We start from the raw sequence: 5080 nt of genomic DNA on the forward strand, positions 1-5080 counted from the left end.
TTCTAAAATCACTAGAACCAGATCCCTACACTATTATACATGTGGCCAAGAAAAAGAATAAAGACATATTTTCTTTTTTAAAGTGAAGAATAAGCTTTGTGAACAAGCAGCCACTTTCTATCAGTGCTTTGTCTCTGTCCTTGACATGTCAAGTTATTACTTTTGGCAAGTCACATAATGAAGAAACACATTAATGAAATAGTTATGATTTTAAAAAAAAATCGAGAAATTTGGATAGGATATGATCAAAATAAAAAAGAAATAAATCCTTCCCTGGCCGGAGCAGAACCACACAGTAAAAGAAAGAAAAAATGCCACCTTCCCTGACCGGGAATCGAACCCGGGCCGCGGCGGGATCCTAACCACTAGACCACCAGGGAATGCTTCAATAGTCTTCGAGCGCATTTCTTAAACCGTAGTATTTTATTTATTTTATTTATTTATGCATTTTTATATAGCGCGGACTTTACCCGAAGGCGTCAGAGCGCTTCACATTAGGAACAGAAATGAAACATAATGAGAAACATTACAAAAGAGCAGATTACAAAAGCATACGTTACTTACATAAGGTAATAGTGACAATTGTGAGCAAACAAAATAAATGAGGTAGTAAAAATTGTGAGCCACCAAAATTACATGAGGTAGTAAAGGTAAAAGTGACAATTGTGAGCAAACAAAATACTTGAGGTAGTAGTAAAAATTGTGAGCAACCAAAAATACATGAGGTAGTCAAAAGTGCACAAGAGGAAAGTGACAAGTGTGTAGTTATAAGAGAAAACAGAGTATAATTTGAGGTATAATACTGCAATAAATGCTAGGCACACGAACAAGCGTTACGTAGGCAAGGTGGCACTTGTGCAAGTATTCAAAGGTAAAAACATGTGAGAGGTAGCAGCCTTGTGTTACAAGGGCAAAGTGGTGTGTGCATGTTACAAAAGGGCACAGAACACAAGAACATGGAGAATACTGCGAAAAGGCAGACACTCCAACCACAGGACAAACACTGGGAAGACACTTCCATGGTCATGGAAAGTAGAAAATATCAGTAGTGGGAAGTCTTCCTCCAAATAGCAAGAGGACGTGAATTACTTTTGGAGGTGTCTCTGGAGGAGGAGAGCTTTGAGGTCCCTTTTGAAGGCCTGGGAGGAGGCGGTGGTCCGGAGCTGAGGCGGAAACGAGTTCCAGATTCTCACTGCATTGCCTGAATAGGATTGGGCCATTGTTCTTTCCTTCTTGAAAGTGGGAGGTTCAAGCAGTAGATTCTCCGCATTGCGTGAAGGTCTAGAGCCTCCAGAGAGTTTCAGTTTATTCGCCAGGTAGCGGGGAGAGGAGGAGTGCGTATTGTTCGAGGTCATATTCATCAGACAAAATTGGTTCCATGAACACACATCAGAGTACTACTCTCAACCTAGTGTTTACTAAACTTAGGATAACATCAACAGACACAGAAAACACACTACTTTGAGGCAGACCATGAAGAACGAAATTTAAATGCACGGAAATTTGATGAGTTTCAAAGTGCCGAAAATATAGAAGACCCTCATAACACACAGCAACTGGAGGCGAAAAACAGCAAGAACCAGTTAAGCATAAAGGAAAAACACACTATTCTAGGAGGCCAGCACATCTAGGGGACCCCTGCAGGAGGGCAGCAGACCTTCTCAGGGACCCCTGCAGCTCGTCCAAGGCCTGGACAAAGCTCGCACGTTTCCCAGATCCGAGCACCAGCACTTCACCCAGCCCATGGTTTTACTGTGGATGCTGGCTCCCCTCGCCCCCAGTTTAGAATGTTAGAAACGGGACTACAAGTCCGCGAATACACTGTAATAATTAGACCTGACCTTTTGGACTTCGGGAATATAAAATCTCTGATGAGGACTGCAGGGCGGGCACTTCCGGGTCAGTGGTACTTTTGCTTTCACAATGTGCCTGTAAGTTGTAAACCATTACGTTTATAAAGATAAAGAAGTTTCGCTTTCATGTCAAACAATCAGTCAGAGCCCGCCCCATCATTTCATTTATTTAGTTTGAAAAAACACTAGTTTAAATACATTTTATTTATTGCATAGTACTTTGTTTTTTATGTAAATAATAACCCTTCATTACAGGTTTGTGTTTTTCAAGAACGTACACAGAAACTTCAAATGAAATCCTTCCCAAAAAGTGTCTCTTAAAAATTGCCCGTGATCGATCTTAAACGGTATGTGATTGCATTAGAAAATATTTTACTTAGATAAGCTGTGATCATTAATGAAAAGTGTCAATACTCATTGGCGTCAGTGTCACATTAAAGATTACGTTTAAAATAGATGTTCATTCCTTTTGCTTTCAAAATATAGGCAGAGTGTAAAATATGTATCCTCCCCGTCGGGGAATTGAACCCCGGTCTCCCGCGTGACAGGCGGGGATACTGACCACTATACTAACGAGGATCCGATGCCCTGCTCCCGCTTGTCGAGTCCTTCAAGGAGCCCTGTGTCTGCCAGTCATCGATGTTTCTCATTTCCCAGCTCCTTGACACCAACACAGGGGGCCGCAGGTTCAACAAACACACACACTCTCTCCCACCATACACACACAAACACACTCCTCCCTCACACCTCACAGCAACCCTCTCCCCTCCTAGCAGACGCTCTCAGCAGCATCCCCTGATGCCAGAGTCCCCACAACCAGCTCCCAGGGCTGCTTCAGACGGGGCCCCGGACTTGCTCTTCAGCCCAGGGGCCCCTGGCTCTGTCTGATGAGGGGGGATTGCAGCGGGGGCTGCACACAGGTGGGGAGTGGGGGTGGGGCGGGAGACCTTCCCTCCCTCCCCCCCCCTTCCAGCCGGAGGAGAGAGCTGGGCTGTAAAGGTGAAGAGGGGAGGCAGGAAAAGCCCCTGCGCGTGAGGGTCCGAGAAAGAGGCGCTTTCCATTGGGAAGCAGAGGGAAAAAAAGTGAAGAGTTTGCAAAAGTATTTCGGCCGGATTTGCACCAGCGACCTAAGGATGACAGTCACTCCACTACAGTCCCAGTGACCTAAGGATGACAGTCACTCCTCTACAGTCCCAGTGACCTAAGGATGTCAGTCACTCCTACAGTCCTCCGCTCCCCCACCTGAGCTATCGAAGGCTCGGCTGGGATACCTAGTCAGTCCCTATGGGATGAGAAGTGGCACTCACACCCTGTCAAGATACACTCAACTGTGAGACACCGAGTAGGATTGCGAGAAACGTTTGTCAATAAAGAAAATAAGGAAGAAAAGCGGGAACGTGCAACAAATAAAGATTAATTTTGCTACAGCAGCGTTTTCTTTTATCAAGTCTCACAGAGTTTAAAGCTATGCAGCACTGATTAGAACACATTTCAAACAAAAGACATCTGCCGAAACCCGGGATCGAACCAGGGACCTTTAGATCTTCAGTCTAACGCTCTCCCAACTGAGCTATTTCGGCGGCTCCTATGAATAACATGTGACCGCTCTGGGTCCAGATACGGTGGAGGTTTGGTGTCTGCATCATTGGAGAGTTCAAAGGTCTTATTCCCAGGCCCCCAGACTTCGCATCACCGCCGCCCTGACACTGACAGAAGCCTCGCTGGGGGGCGCTGCTCTCCCCCAGCACTGAAGACCAGACACAGAGCTGGCATTTTAAGCAGTGACGTCATCGACGATGTGACTTCACCCAAAACTCAACCAATCCGAGCAGGTAAAACTGCACCCACCATAATCCTGGCCCTCCCCTCCCTGGGAGCCACTTGGAGAGACCCCAGTCAGCCCCTCACTGGTGCCCCAAAGAGACCTTAATCAGCCCCTCCCTGGGAGCCCCTTGGAGAGATCTCACTCATTCCCTCCGCACCGACACCTCCCTGGTGCCCCTCACAGAGACCTCAAGCGGCCCTTCCTGGTGCCCGTCAAAGAAACCTCAATCAGCCCCTCCCTGGTGCCCCTCACAGAGACCTCAGTCAGCCCCTCCCTAGTGCCCCTCACAGAGACCTCAGTCAGCCCCTCCCTGGTGCCCCTCACAGAGACCTCAACCAGCCCCTCCCTGGTGCCCCTCACAGAGACCTCAATCAGCCCCTCCCTGGTGCCCCTCACAGAGACCTCAGTCAGCCCCTCCCTAGTGCCCCTCACAGAGGCCTCAAGCAGCCCCTCCCTGGTGCCCCTCACAGAGACCTCACTCAGCCCCTCCCTGGTGCCCCTCACACAGACCTCAGTCAGCCCCTCCCTGGTGCCCCACACAGAGGCCTCAAGCAGCCCCTCCGTGGTGCCCCTCAGAGAGACCTCAATCAGCCCCTCCCTGGTGCCCCTCACAGAGACCTCAATCAGTCCCTCCCTGGTGACCCTCAGAGAGACCTCAATCAGTCCCTCCCTGGTGACCCTCAGAGAGACCTCAATCAGCCCCTTCCTGGTGCCCCTCAAAGAAACCTCAATCAGCTCCTCCCTGGTGCCCCTCAGAGAGACCTCAATCAGCCCCTCCCTGGTGCCCCTCACAGAGACCTCAATCAGCCCCTCCCTGGTGCCCCTCACAGAGACCTCAATCAGTCCCTCCCTGGTGACCCTCAGAGAGACCTCAAACAGCTCCACCCTGGTGCCCCTCACAGAGACCCCAAACAGCTCATCCCTGGTGCCCCTCACAGAGACCTCAATCAGCCCCTCCCTGGTGCCCCTCACAGAGACCTCAATCAGCCCCTCCCTGGTGCCCCTCACAGAGACCTCAATCAGCCCCTTCCTGGTGCCCCTCAAAGAAACCTCAATCAGCTCCTCCCTGGTGCCCCTCAGAGAGACCTCAATCAGCCCCTCCGTGGTGCCCCTCAGAGAGACCTCAATCAGCCCCTCCCTGGTGCCCCTCACAGAGACCTCAATCAGCCCCTCCCTGGTGCCCCTCACAGAGACCTCAATCAGTCCCTCCCTGGTGACCCTCAGAGAGACCTCAAACAGCTCCACCCTGGTGCCCCTCACAGAGACCCCAAACAGCTCATCCCTGGTGCCCCTCACAGAGACCTCAATCAGCCCCTCCCTGGTGCCCCTCACAGAGACCTCAATCAGCCCCTCCCTGGTGCCCCTCACAGAGACCTCAATCAGCCCCTCCCTGGTGCCCCTC

The 5080-nt window shown here is 50.3% G+C and overlaps 2 non-coding genes across 2 annotated transcripts; both read right to left on the minus strand.

Moving 5' to 3' along the window:
* Window positions 1-2360: 2360 nt before the first annotated feature.
* On the minus strand, window positions 2361-2432 carry TRNAD-GUC (transfer RNA aspartic acid (anticodon GUC)). The gene has a single exon. It is a non-coding gene; the product is annotated as a tRNA-Asp (tRNA).
* Window positions 2433-3360: 928 nt separating this feature from the next.
* On the minus strand, window positions 3361-3433 carry TRNAF-GAA (transfer RNA phenylalanine (anticodon GAA)). Its single transcript has one exon. It is a non-coding gene; the product is annotated as a tRNA-Phe (tRNA).
* Window positions 3434-5080: the final 1647 nt, after the last annotated feature.

The sequence above is a fragment of the Lissotriton vulgaris genome, chromosome 1_1 (assembly GCF_964263255.1).
Source record: "Lissotriton vulgaris chromosome 1_1, aLisVul1.2, whole genome shotgun sequence".
NCBI classification, from domain to species: domain Eukaryota; kingdom Metazoa; phylum Chordata; class Amphibia; order Caudata; family Salamandridae; genus Lissotriton; species Lissotriton vulgaris.